The sequence below is a fragment of the Pelophylax lessonae genome (genome assembly GCF_965119305.1).
Source record: "Pelophylax lessonae genome assembly, chromosome: 4".
Classification (NCBI taxonomy): Eukaryota; Metazoa; Chordata; class Amphibia; order Anura; family Ranidae; genus Pelophylax; species Pelophylax lessonae.
The window spans coordinates 638,732,397-638,747,721 of record NC_138771.1 but is presented as its reverse complement, the minus strand read 5'-3'; the positions used below and the strand labels follow the sequence as shown (position 1 = coordinate 638,747,721).

Here is a 15,325-nt window from a genome sequence, read left to right as displayed (position 1 = left end):
AAATTAGGGATAGAATATAAAAGAGAAATAGAGTAGAAAATAAAAGAATAGAAAATAATAGCGTAAAACACAACAGAATAGAAGAGAAAATTAAAGAATATAAAAGAATAGAATAAAAAAGAATATACAAGAATAGAATAAAATAGAATAGAAATGAAAGGAATAGAATAAAAAAGCATAGAATAGAATAGAAAAAAATAGAATAGAATAAAATATAACTGTGTTCCGCAATTCCAATTATAATTAGAATGAATTTGAATACAATAGTTTAGAATAGAATAGACAATAATGGAATAAAACAGAACAGAATAGAATAAAAAATAAAAGAATAAAATAGAAAAGAATATAATACAACAGAAAAAAACAGTAGAATAGAACAAAAAAAGAAAGAACATAACCGTCTTCCAAAACTCAAATTTCGAATAGCATAGATTGGAAAAAAATAGAAAAGAATATAATATAATAGAAAATAAAAAAAAGAATAGAATAGAGAAAAACAATAGACTAAACTAGAGTAAAATAGAAAAATTATAACCATCTTTTGAAATTTGAATTTTGAATAGAATACATTTTAATTTAAATAGAATAGAATAGATTAGGATAGAATAGAAAATAAAAAATAGAATAGAAATAAATAGAATAGAAAACAATAGAATAGAATAAAATAGAAAGAATATAACAGTCTTCTGAAATTCGAATTTTGAACAGAATAGATTAGAATAGAAAAGAATAGAATAACATAAAATAAACAATAGAATATAATTCAATACAATAGAATAAAATATCTATATGCAGCACTGGTCCAATATGGTTAGAAACAGTCCATACTGTAAATGATGAAGGAGAACAGATGAGAGACTTGCACCAGCTTCAGTGTGAAGGTAGAAACACACCACACCACAGTGTATTCAACTGATCTCCTTACCAGAGGAGTTGGACCCTCATGTTATAGAGTGGTCAGTAAAGCCTGTAACACAGATCTATCTTCCTTCACAGCATCACACAGCAACAGCAGGTCAATTGGATTCCATCAAACTCTTAAGGGCTGTATATAGGACTCCAAATACACAACTGGTATCACAATCATATACTTATTCAGATCGGCTCCCCAATCACAAGGCATACACCAATGTAATAAACATAGCGAGGCACATAGTGAAGCACGTTCCTAATAGGCAAAGGTTTTATTCAGATTGTACTTACAGGATATCCAATAAAATTGAGCATCAAAGTAAAACAATCAAAAGTGCCTGCAGCTCGTAGTGTGCTTGCGTCGCCCATCAGGTCCTGACTAACGCGTTTCGTCATCAAATGGACATAGAATAAAATAGTAAGAATATGACCATCTTCCGAAACTCAAATTTCGAGCAGAATAAACTGGATGTGCCTTTTTTTTAACCTCACTTACTATGTAACTATGTAAAATCAAATTCAAATAAAATAGATTAGAATACAATTAAAAATAGGAGAATAGAAAAGAGCAGAATAGAACAGAAAATAATATGATAGAATAGAAAAAAACAATAGAATAGAATAAAATAGAAAGAACATAACCGTCTTCCAAAACTCAAATTTCAAATAGAATAGATTAGAATAGAATAGAAAGAAATAGAATATAATAGAACATATAAAAGATAAGAATAGAAAAAAAAACAATAGAATAGAATATAACAAAATAGAAAGACTATACTGATCTTCTGAAATTTGAGTTTCGAATAGAATAAATCTGAATTCAAATAGAATAGATTAGAAAATAAATGAATATAATAGAAACAAATATAATTGAATAGAAAAAACCCTCAATAAAATAGAAAGAACAAAAACGTCTTCTGAAATTTGAATTTCAAACAGAATAGATTAAAAAAGAATAGAAAATATTAGAATATGAGGTGCATGTGCAGAGGACTCCAAGATGTTTGCTTAGCCTTGGAGCTCTGCACTGCTCTGGTCTTCCAATCCCTGCCACAGCCTTCAGAGCACTCGGTCCTGTCCCGCTCCACCAGTGATTGACCTGGAAAGACCCAGGGAATATTCTGATGTCCAGAGGCTCTGCTTGGAGGAACCTATCCAATCAGCTGGACCATATCCTATGGCAAATAAAAAGTAGATAGCAAGCGCTCAGGGAGATCTAGTGTTACACAAAAAGTTAGTTATAATCAGTGGAGTCCATAAAAAGTTAATAAGAAGTCCACTTATGATAATTCAAGTATAAAACACTTGGGCAGCTCTTCTCAAAAGTGAAGGCCAACTCTAGAAGTGAATATACAAGAAGCAGAAAAGCGCCTCTAAGTGTATTACTTTATTATACAGAAAGAACAGCAGTGACAATTGGCAACTCATGAGATGAGAGTAGATAAAAAGCCCATCTGATAGGATGGAAGGATCTCCTACAGGTGAAGAGTCCCGCTGATCCGACTATGCAGAGACTGCAGTCAGGACAGGAAGAGATGCCGGCAGCATCCTGATCGTTCTGGGTTCTGTGTTGAGCCGCTGGGTGGAAAGCAGCCTGGGAGGAGCGTGTGACATCACCAGGGATCTCGGACACGACGCGTTTCTTAGCATGCATGAGGCTCGTACTGAGCATGCACGCTCCTTTATCAAGTGTCCTTGATGAAGATAGGCTCTAAATTCTTGGGAATCATTCAGTCTCTTTACTCTGTTCCGAAAGCACAGGTCCGTTTGATGGGTCATTATTCTAACTCTTTTGACATCAAAAAAGGGACCAGACAGAGCTGTCCCTTATCTCCTCTAATTTTAATAGCTATTGAAACCTTAGCAATCGCCATTAGATCGCACCCTGAAATTAAGGGAGTCTTGTGTGGTGTAACATAAATATCAGATATAGAATAGCTTTGCATTAGCGAAATATGAAGTGAGTGATCTGTAGAAATATATACTGAATTGTAGATGTAGTGTCATTTTGAGTTAATTAATTTAGTATCAGTCACACACACACACATGTCCTGTTAGTAGCATTTGAAAGGACACAGCTGGTCTCTGGGATAGAGTTGACACCTGGTTGCCAATTAAAGTCCCCCATGCAATTGAACAAAAATTGTCACATTCCCTGAAACTTCAAAAGAAGACTGCTAGTCATTTTGGCTGCGGAAAACCGCAGGGGGGCGGTGGAAGGCTCCCAACAGTCTGCGAGCTGTTATTGCTATCATCAGATCAAAGGAATGTATTTTATCTCTCATAAAAGTTAAAATATTAGTGGCAGAGAGATGAAAATAATTCCTTCTTATGATTCACGTGTTGGGCTACCAGTACATGTAAATCTGTGTCTGTGGCATGTGTGGGGTCCATGAGAATTTCACAAAACCGTTGTATAGCGCTTGATTGTGGCAGGCAAGCAGTGTTTGGTACTGTCGCGATCAGACCGATGCGCTGGTGTCAGAATTCCTATCCATGACTCAGCAGTCAGCGCCGTTCTGGGCCAATTCAACTCTGGTCAGTTCAGAACACAGAACATCCTGTGGGCTGAGACGGGGACACCCCCCTGGGGTTGATTGGCCAAGGGCTAAAGTCCAGCCCACATTCATATTCCAATAAATTGGTAAACCAGAGATTTGCACATGGTTCTTCCTTGAAGCCAGTTCTGAACTGGGGAGTTCCCGCACGATTTACGGTATCTTTCTGCCAAGAGATAAGCTTAGGTAAAGTTTATTTCTGTTTTTATTCCCTTTTATTTTCATAGCAAATTGCCAATTGTGTGTCTTTTTATCTTTGTTTGTATTTTTTGTAACTGTTTTTGCTTTGTATATATTTTTTATGCACTGCCCACTTTCGGGATATTGAGCCTCGGTTCACATTTATGCGATGCGGGAAGGCTGCGAATCCGCAGCCTGTTCCCGCATCGCACACGCACCCCCGGCAGTTCACACTGCCATATGCGATACGCTGGGGGTGTCAATGTAATCTTAACGACACCCCCAGTTTGATCGCATATCGCAGTGCGATCGTGCAGTTCGCACAGGATCGGATTGCACAAGTGTGAACTGCTGTGCGATCCGATCCTGATGCGGCTAGAAAAAAGGGTCCCTGTGCGTGTTTGGTGCGGCTGCAGTGCGAATTTAGCCATACAAACTGTATGGCTAAACTCGCACCGCACAGCCGATCACATGTAATGTCGGAGCAGTGCGCTCCGACATTACATGCGAACCCCGCACACGCACAAGTGTGAACCGGGGCTAAATTATAAAATTAATAAGTGACTTCTGTGTACTAAGCTAGGACTCATATCTCTAAAAAGATTGTTGCATTTTAGTGCCTATTTGCTTGGTCTACGCTACATGCCAATCTGTATGCAATTGCACTGTGTGTTGGCAGATTGCATGCAGATTGTAAACCAGACGGAGATCTGCGTGTGTGTGGTGTCCCGGCAGACCAGTCTGCGGACAAACTGTTGGGTGGTGGCAGGCTATCGTTTGTGGTGTGTGGGTGTGGGGACAGTGGGAAGAGTGATTAACACAGGGGTTCTAGCTTGTAGGATAGCTGGAGGAATCCTAGTAATGTGTGGTAATTGCTAGACTGCTCCCCAACCCTTACAGTGCACCAGATTGTATGTAATATTTAAATCTGCCTGTGTGTGGTCAGCCAGCTGGATTGGAGTGGAGTCTCCCTCTAGTGGTGACCAAAGGCAGTGCAGGCTGTGAAAGTGTCACAGTCAATTTTATTACTTAATAGGAATTTCTTTATTCCCTTATCCCCTTATACTCCCCGGTTTACCACGTCTCGGTTAGCTAGTCGCCGTGGGCGTGGTCGAATCGTGACATGTGGTCCCCAGGAACATAAGTGAGCATTGTTCGCGGACGACCTACTGCTCTATATCACATCCTCCCTGATCTCCACCCCTAATGCATTTCAACTGCTCCAAGACTTTAGTTCTGTCTTGGGCTTAAAAGTAAATGTCTCCAAGTCTGTAGCACTGAACATCTCGGTTCCTCTGCAGCTAGAAGACCAGTTGAGGCACCACTTCCCCTTCTCCTTGTCCTCTGACTCCATTCCCTATTTGGGAATTAATCTACCCCACCCACAACATTGGCAAACTGGTCTCTGTTAATTATCCCCCTATGTTCCGGAAACTAAAGGAGGATGTAAAACAATGGGCAAAATGTGATCTATCCTGGCTGGGAAGGATCAATTCTATCAAAATGACTCTTCTACCATGTCTTCTGTACCTCTTCAGGTCCCTCCCCATCCCAATAAAGAAAACGCTACTTCTCGAATTTCTATTGAAAATCATTCGCTTTGTCTGGGGGGAGGAAGGGTTACCGCTGCCCTAAAGAAGCCCTCTACTGACTGCAAAGTCAAGGGGGCTGGGCCTACCCAACTTATGATGGTACTGATCAGCCTGTGCAATTAGCTCAAATCTTCACAGTATACTCTAGGGGTCCCAAACCTGATTGAATTGCTATGAAAAGACAGGCAGTTCCCCTGCACTCTCTAGACTTTCTGCTCTGGAGTCCTCCTAAACGGAGACCCACAGTCCTGGCATTGTGTGATGCTCTATATAAACAAACTTCTCTAATCTCTAGTACCAAACCACTCTCCCTGTTCAATAACCCTTCCTTTCCCCCAGGTTTGAATATATAAGCCTTTTGTTGGTGGCTCAACAAAGGACTCTTCAGAATAGGACACTTCTTTAACCTCCCTGGCGGTATTCCAGAGTGTAGCTCAGGGTTAATATACAGTGCCAAAAGCGGTAATTCTGAGCCACACTTGGGATTACCCCACAATCAAAATGACCTTCCACTGTGATCCCCGCCCGTCCCCCGTCCCCGCCGTCCTCCAGCTATTCTTCCGCTGTCCTCCTGCTGTGTGCTTGGCGGATGCCAGCACCTGTCTTCCAGTTCCCTTCCCTGCAAGTGCCGTGACGCAGGGGGGTGGAACCGGCGGGAGATTAAAAAAATAAAACAAATGGCATGATACAGTGTAATCTGTTAGGATTACAACTTTGTATCATGCCATTTCACCATAGCTTTTCGCCTGGTGGCTTTTCCAGTGCCCTGCCTGTAGTTTTTGGGGTTCTTTGTGCCTGGAAAATTGAGAACGTCCAGGGTGTCCAAAAAGCGTTCTTTTAGCTCAAAAGCCCTTTTGGACGAACTGGAAAACAGTGACGGTGAATCGAAATTATTTGAAGAACTGAGCGATAGTCAATCGTGGGAAAATTCATCATCAGGTACTAAAAGTGACGACAGTGACAATTATGCGAATGAGCTCAGTGATGTGAGAACTTGGTGCTCTATTGACTGTGGTATGGATCAGGCAGCGCCCCCAAGATTCCCATTTACTGGAGCACCTGGTAGGAAAAGTTACGTTGACCATGAATTCATAAAGTGAAACTCATATATTTTATATAGATGCGTTACACGCAGAGTGATATATTTCAAGCATTTCTTTCTTTTAATTTTGATGATTATGGCTTACAGCTAGCGAAAACCCAAATTTCAGTATCTCAGAAAATTTGAATATTACATAAGACCAATTAAAAAAACACTGCTGAGGTGTTATGGAAACTCAGGATTTTAATTATATTTTACAATATTATTTTTTTTAGGAGCCATGTTGGGAGCTTGGGTGAAATATCAGGTGTCTTTACAGGCCCCTGATTTCTCACTTTGGGACAGAGAAAAGGGATTGAGGATGGAGATTCCCCAGCCCTTTCGCTGCAGCCTCAGCTGCACTGGATAGCGAATGAATGGAAAGTGCTCTGTGCTGAGCGACTTCTGGTTCATTCACAAAAGGTTATGTAGACATGACCAGATTAATAATGAACATAGCACCAACATCTCAATTTTTGAAAAATTCTTAAGTAGAATTAGACCGCATTCACACTGAAGTGGCACGACTCCTGCACGACTTCGGGGGCGACCTATGAAGTCCCGTGCACCGCGACTTCGGCGCGACTTGCGTGGACTTCATATAATGAATGTCTATACAAGTCGCTCCAGGTCGCCCCGAAGTAGTACAGGACCCTTTTTCTAAGTCGGAGCGACTTGTGTCCCCCTATTAAGCCCCATACACACACGCAGATCGTCTTCATACAAACGTCGGCGGACGAAAGATCTGCCGATTGTATGCGTGTTAGTATGGTGCCTCCGACAGATGTCTGCACACAATCTGCGGACAAGAGTCTTTCTTGCAAACATGAAAATTTTTGTCTGCAGACACCAGAACAGACAATTGTTTGCCTGTCAGTACAGAAATCAGCCGACAGACCGCAGATTTGCAAGACTGGGCATGCTCAGAAAATAAAAAACACAGGGAAAGTTAACCATTACATGACATCACTTCTGCAGTCAGCTGAAGTCTGCAGACAAAATTCTTGTGCTGTCCTTGTGCTGTCTTTGCACTTTTCAACAGACACCGACATCCCGGGGAGAAAAGATGAACATTTGTATGACGACGATCTGCGTGTGTGTATGGGGCTTTAGAACGGGTCCTGTAGCAGTCAATGGACCGCAACGGACCGTGACTTGTCAGGCTGACAAGTCGCCTGACAAGTTGCGGTAGTGTGAATGGAGCCTAAAGCCCCGTACACACGTACCGATCGTCGGCCGACGGAACGTCCTACAAATGTTTGCGGCTGGTGTGTTTGTTGTTTTTCTGTTGAAAAGTGCTCTAAACTTGCCCAGGACATTTGTCTTCCGACAGAAAATGACGTCACTACGTTCCACGCACGTTCGCCGCTACAAAAGAGGAAGTGAGTGTTTGGCCGTGACCCTTCTGGGCATCTCGCGCTGATTTCGGTAGCATTTGTTTCGTTGACGACATTTCGCTATTTTCCGAGACATCGTTCGAGAATTTATTATGGCGACCGTGAATTCGTCCGTTGCTGTCGTTAGTGTTGGAGTTTTGGCTCTGAGACGACGTACGAGCAATAGGAAGAAGAAGCGGACCTCCTGGACGAAAAATTGGTTGCTTAACCGTGATCAATTTTCTCATATGTCCTTGCTGAGGGAGCTCCAGGAAAATAATCCTGATGACTTCAGGAATTATTTGAGGATGACGGATCCCATCTTTTACCGTCTTCTTGCCCTGGTGTCCCCCTATATTCTGAAGCAGGATACTTGTATGCGGCTTGCAATTACTCCTGAGCAAAGGTTAATTGCGACGTTGAGGTATCTTGCAACAGGGAGAAGCCTGCAGGATCTGAAGTTCACCACAGGCATCTCCCCCCAAGCACTTGGAGTCATCATCCCTGAGACCTGCTCTGCCATCATCAAGGTCTTGCAGAAGGACTATATCAAGGTATGTTTGATTTTTTACATTACATTACATGTATTAGTCGTTTCACCCGAATTATGATGTTTTTGGATGTACAGCAATTGACACAGGCCATTATTTGTAAACTACCCTCTGTCCGCATGCACATAGTAGTAAAGATGTAGATTATCTTTAACCATTTGTAAAATTACCCACTAACCACCCCACCATTCTCTCCTATGTGTCCCTAAACGCATTGCCTGTTAACAGTATGTCGAATTTATCTAATTTTATTGCTTTCCCTCAAACAATTATTCCTTGGCCAATGTTTTAGTACCTAGTTAATGATTTATCTAAAATACATCAGTCCATCCATTCCCACCTATGATTCTGTATGTTTATGTAATGATGTTAAAACCTTCACTGACCACAAGCCCTTATTGATGTATAAATGCCCAGTTTTGCTTACCCATCCCCCACCCACATGCTAAATCTCAAAGTCAGCATATACCAAAGCTCAAGTTCAGAGGTCTTCAAACTATGGCCCACCAGTTGTTCACGAACTTCAATTTCCATCATGCCTAGTCATGTCTGTGAATGTCAGAGAATTACAAGGCCTCATGGGATGTGTAGTTCTGCAACAGCTGGATGGCCGTAGTTTGTAAATCTCAGCTCTAGCTGGTGAGTATAATGGGCCATACACACTAGAAGATTGTCAGAACAATTTATCCTTCCGATTTACCAAAACCAAATAATATGAGGTCCAACAAACACTTTCAAATCCTATGCAATCTGGTAGGCCCTTGCACTACATAGAAAAGGTATATCTGCACGAAAAAGTCTTCAGAGAATCTTCTAGTGTGTATGGCCCTTTACAATATAAGAACAATAGGAGGTTGAAAATAAATGTATGTAGATGTTACATCCCCATATCCAAACCTTTGCCTTCCTGTTGTATATTTTTTTAGCAAGTTGCATAAGGATTTAACAGACAACTGTGTGTGTAATTAATAATGTGATGTGCTCAAGCACTAATTTTATTTTTTGTATTTTTTCCCCACAGTTTCCTTCAAACGCAGAGCAATGGCTGGAGATTTCTGATCAATTTCTGGAGAAGTGGAATTTTCCCAATTGTGGGGGTGCTATTGATGGGAAGCACGTCCGCATTGTCCCCCCTCCGAATTCCGGCACATTTTATTATAATTATAAAGGTTTTTTTAGTATAGTCATGCTAGCCATAGTTAATGCAAACTATGAGTTTATTTTTTTGGATATTGGCAAAAATGGCCGCAATTCGGATGGGGGAGTTATTGATCAGACGGAGTTCGCTCGTCGTCTAAAGAACGGCACTCTGAACCTGCCATCCAGGGAGCAAACTGTTGAGGGTATGAGCTTTGTGTTTATCGCAGATGAGGCTTTTGCGCTTGGGGAGCATCTCATGAAGCCCTACCCTCAGAGGAACCTCACCCCAGACCAAAGGATTTACAACTACCGGTTGTCCAGAGCTCGCAGAGTTGTGGAGAATGCTTTCGGGATAATGGCCAACCGGTTCCGGATATTCCTGACGTCCATAAACCTGGCACTGTACAAAGTGGATAATGTGGTCTTGTGTTGCTGCATTTTGCACAACTTCCTACGCAGGAATGCACAAAATTATGTATTGCAGCAACCGGATACTGACCCTGCTATGCCAGGTACAAGTGGAGAGGCCCAACCTTCTAACCAAGTGGAGTCCATGCCGTCAATGGAAGTTGGACGGTCAGCATTGGCATCACACAGGGCCCGTCAGATCCGCCAGGAATATCTGGACTATTTCGTGGGGAGAGGAGCTGTGTCCTGGCAGCAATCACTGTCACAAACACATTAATCTTGTTAAAGATTGGACACACAAGATAAATGTCAGAGATATATTATTTTTCAACACATTAAACAAAAATTGCAATGATTCTGTATTGTGGATTATAATCATTTGGGCACATATGCCAAACACAATTATTTGGGTTAATCATGTGTTATATATGTGTGACTTTGGAAGGGTTAATACATTCATCAGTGTGTTTCTTGACTGTAGTCTCTCACCAGCTGATCCAAAGTGATGATGGCCATGTGTTATTTTTTAGCCAGTGGTGTAAATACAAGGGCCTTCTGCACCCCACAAAATGTACACAAACCCTGTCACATTGAGAACTAGGTCACACCCAAGGTTCATCTAATGTCACCTTACATTGGTGTTCATTGTCCAGAAGTTGCCCATACTATATATTTCAGATAATACATTAGGGTATTAACAAAGTACCTACATCTGTTATGTTGTGTTCATTTATGACATCCTTCTCACTGCCCACCAATGTTAGGATATGTCAGTGTTATGTGAAACTTGATCATTGTTCATCTCAAAGTGTTATATATATAGGTAATGGAAAGTGAACTAGAGCAACGAACAAGCAATACACTATAGATTACACTGATCTCCCTACACTGATTGCTACTGGCAATATCAATGCCATATTGAATCCTAGGACTGCTAGTACCTTGAGTGTTGAGTCACACTTATGCGATGCGGGAAGTCTGCGACTTTGCAGCCTTCCAGCATTGCATAAGGGTGACCCGCCACTTACTTTTTCCACAGGATTGTATTCCACAAGTGTTAAGCACTGTGCGATCCAATCCAGATACATCAGAAATAAAGGGTCATGTGCGACTTGTATGCGTGTTCAGTGCGAATGTAGCCATACAAAGTGTATGTCTCAATTCACACTGCACATCTGATGGCATGTAATATCGTAGCGCACTGCTCCTTTATTACATGCGATCAGATGTTCATGCGAAAATCAGCTATACAGTTTGTATGGCTCAATTCGCACTGCACTCGCACAAAAGTCGCACATGATGCATTTATTCAGCCGCATCAGGATAGGATCGCACAGTCGTTCAAACTTGTGTGATCCGATCCTGTGTGAAATGTCAGATCGCACTGTGATATGCGTTAAAACTGGGGGTATCTTTAACATTTCATTGACACCTCCAGCAACTTGCATATGGCAGTGTCCAAAATGCTTTCATTAACATGTAAATATGTGAATAGGACAGCCATCATACATTTAGTGCTTCTTTACACAGCTTTAGACCTCGACCCCCCAACGAAAGTCTAATAAAGAATTGAACACACATTGTTGAATGTAAAAATGTTTTAGTATCAAACATTCACAGGGTTAGGGTTAGGGTTAGGGTGTTGGAAAGTGCTTTTCCCAAACTTGGGTACACTCTTTAACATCTGAGTGTCATAAAACTGGCATAAAATATTATATAAAAATGGGAACATCCCAATACAAACATTAAAAAATTTTTAAATAATTTTTTTTAAAATTTGGCAAGCATGTCCACAAAATCACGCATCTTTCCTTGCAATGCCGTTGCAGTCTCTTTTATTTGCTCGAGGTCTGAGCAGCATTGAAGAGCCTCACGGGTCAATTTGGCCAATGTGCAACTATGTAATACATGATCTGGAAAATAAAATACAACGGAGTCAATGTGAATCACCTACATGAGGTCATAATATAGAAACATTTGGTGTGCAGGTAATCTTTAAATTCCTCTCGAGTTAATACCTACCCTGTTCTTATGCTCTTTTGCCCTAGGCTCTTCATCTTCCTCCTGACCTCCTCCAATGCTGTTGCTGATGATTCTGCCGGTCTCCTGAGCTTACTATATATTCATTAGGGGTGTGAACGCATGATGACGTCATTGTGAGGGCATGGTCGTAATGTATATATATTAAGATGCAGAGACCAGAGACGGGCAGAATGCACGGCAACAGCATTGGAGGAGGACAGGAGGAAGAAGAAGAGCCTAGGGCAAAAGAGCAGACAACATAAGAGCAGAAGATTGGACAGCAGAAGACTGGAGAGGAGAAGATCCAAAGAGCAGAGTGGAGAAGACCGGATGAAGATCTTTAAGAACATTTCATAAACGTCTCCTGTCGTTATTCACATACACTTCCATTTATGTGGTTAATGTGTAGGGGTACTATGTACCCCATACCCATTCACATAGTGATTGGGGTCTGGGATCTGGGGGCCCCCCTTTGTTAAAGGTTGCTTCCAAAGTCCTAGGAACCCCCTGGCCGCATGACCCCCCAAAACCACCAGACAGGGTTGTGGGGATGAGGCTCTTGTCCTCCTCTACATGGGAGTAAGGTGCTTTTGGGTGTGCGGTGCAGAGGCCCCCTGGCCCAAAGCAACAAAACCCCCCCATGTTGAGGGCATGTGTCCTGCTGTGGTCCAGGGGGTGTTTGGTCCGCTTGCTCGTTCTCTTTCCTGGCCTGACAAGCTGCATGCTTGTATAAGGGTCTGGTAGGGGTTTTGGGGGTAACCCACGCTGTCTTTTTGTTGTGGGCATACCCTCAAACTCAATACCACACACAAAAGGCCTGGTTGTGAACTTGGGGGGACACCCACGGTGGGTTGTTCAATTTTTTGGTGTAGTTCCCCCTCAAAAATCTTCACAACGCAAGTGGCCCCGCAAGTCAGAGCATCCTGATCCGACTTACGGTGCGACTTCCATTCAAATAAAGAGGCTCCCATAGGGAACTAGTGTTGTAAATTGGAGGCTAAAAATAACACTGATAAAAATCATTCTGCAAAAACCTACGTGGGCACACAACTGGCTCTCTGACACTTGGTCCTGGTTCCTCCACAGTTTCGGAACTGGCTTCCATGCTGCTTGGCAAGTTGCCAGGAGATCGGGGTTCTGACCTGGCTGGGGATGCCACATCCTGGCATGATGCAACATCTGCAATGTAAATTTGTAAGGGAATACAAGAATATAAGGTTAAACAATCATTGCAAATACACATATTTCTATGATCCCACTACACAAAAATCTGTGACTACCAACCTTCTTGTTGCTCTGGTGTCTGGTCACTTGTTGGCTCCACCAGGATTATTTCCGGAATAATGTCTTCATCTACATAATACAAAACATTGGCCATATCATAAAAGTCACAAGAGGTACATTTGTTAGGACATGGTGCCCTGCTTGATAGCTCTTTTAGTAACAAATATGAAGACATGTACATGGTTATCTACGAAAAATATGGTACATTAATGTTTGACAGTGCATAGGAACCAATTACCTTTAGTGGAATCTGTGCCACCTTCTGTGCCCATGTCCTCATCTTGTTCAGCAACTGCCGATGGAGCTGCCAGACCTCTCCTCCTCCTTTCCCATAGTTTGGCACGGAGTTTACGTTTTTCTCCTATTTAAAGGTTTGAATAATAATCTGTGATTAATAGGAATGTTTGCTGAGAAGATTCGTGCAGGAAAGAACGTTCGTTGCAACACAATACATATATTTTTAACTATGGCTTCCTGACTTTTAATGTCATATACTAAAACATCAACAATAGATCGATCAAATCACGACATGACAACTAAAATGAGTAATCTAACTTTTTACATAGACATTATAATCTAGACATGTTAATACAACATACACCAAATTATAAAAAACATATTGCATGATTAAAAAAAAAACAAAAAAAAAAAACTTACTTTTTTTCAAAATCCGATGGATTTGGGAAAGCTGATCCTGCTCACGGTGTTTGAGGTCAGACCACCGTTTCCGAATCTGATCTTTCGATCGCTCGACACCGAATTTTTTGACCAAACAGGCCACCACCTTGTCCATGATGCCATCTTTCCTGGCATTGGGCCGCTCGTAATTAGCCAACTTGCCATCATAATCCATTTTTTCTAAAATGGAGACCATCTCCACCATTTCTGGCTTTGACATGGGTGTAGCCCTTGATTTTCTGGTGGCCCAATCACTTCGGCCCCCACTTGATGAACTCTGAGATCTTTCAGACATTCTTCTTGATTAAAAGATTGTTCCTCTGCTTCAGGTGTGAGTGTCGCATGTAGGCCTGATCTTCAGCACGTACACACCCCTGCACAAGCCCGCCACTGGAGGAGGAGTTGACGCCTGCGCTGTATTTAAAGGACGCCAGATCGTTCGGCCGACGATTCGCTAGCGGACATATCGAGAGTTGGAGCACGATCGAGCGGCGAATCACGACCTTTCCACACAAACAAAGGTACGACTCTTTTAATAGAAAGTGTGTGTTTTGGGCCCTATACAGCTTTTATTAGGAATATCTTTATTATGTGCCAAAATACATGCTATTTTAATATGTTTTGTGTTGTTTTGTGTCTTGCAGGCATATACTGTCCTGCAATATGGTGGACAATTTCACCACCCACAACTTTCTCATCAGTTTCATTGATGAATTCAGGCAACTGCCCTGTTTGTGGCAAGTCAAGTCCGCAGATTATAAAAATAGAAAACTCAGAAAACAGGCCATGGAACATTTGGTGGCCTTCTACAAGCCCGTCTGTCCTGGGGCAAATTTTGATTATATCCGCAAAAAAATAAACAGTATTCGCACTGCCTACAGGCGGGAGTTAAAAAAAATAGAAGATTCCACCCAGTCTGGAGGAGAGTTTTACTCAGGTATGGCATTTCACAATATATTGTCTGCTAAAATGTAATCATGTAACAAAATTATAAGCTAAACCATCATTGACCCTTTATGTAAACGGGCATAGCAAGGGGTTGGCATGACAGGCAACCGCCAGGGGCGCAGGCCAAGGGGGGTGGGTCACAAAAACATTGGCATTGTTTTATTGTTTATTTTAACAATCCACTCAGCCTGCACACCCCAGAACCCCCAGTTTGCAGGCGGATTCATGCAGGTGTAAAACATTGAGAGCTGCTTCATGCAGGTGTAAAACATTGAGAGCAGCTGAGCCAAAAGACCAGGAGACTGAGACTGCCTCTCACTGCATCCCCAGCACACCTCTGGTCTTACAAACACTGCTGCATCCCCAGCACACCTCTGGTCCTAACAAACACTGCTGTAGCCTCAGCATTCCTCTGGCTCAACCTTTTTTAATACAAAACTAACAGCTCCTGCAAATGATCCATCCATCCTTGCTTCCATGTCTCTGGTCTCTCACTGTGGGTCAGCAAGGCAGGTGGCTCCCTTATTCATGTTTCCCTGCACTGCTTCACCCTCAATGCCCTACATCAAGCCCTCTGCAAGTTCAGGCCCCTCTC

The 15,325-nt window shown here is 42.1% G+C and overlaps 2 protein-coding genes across 3 annotated transcripts in view; both read left to right on the top strand.

Annotated features, from left to right (window-relative positions):
- The window catches only part of LOC309553216 (vitelline membrane outer layer protein 1 homolog), a 386,962-nt gene that overhangs the window by 10,252 nt on the left and 361,385 nt on the right, over positions 1-15,325 (top strand). The window lies entirely within an intron of this gene.
- Positions 1-15,325, top strand: part of TM4SF5 (transmembrane 4 L six family member 5) — a 258,377-nt gene that overhangs the window by 205,648 nt on the left and 37,404 nt on the right. The gene's annotated exons all lie outside the window — the stretch shown is intronic.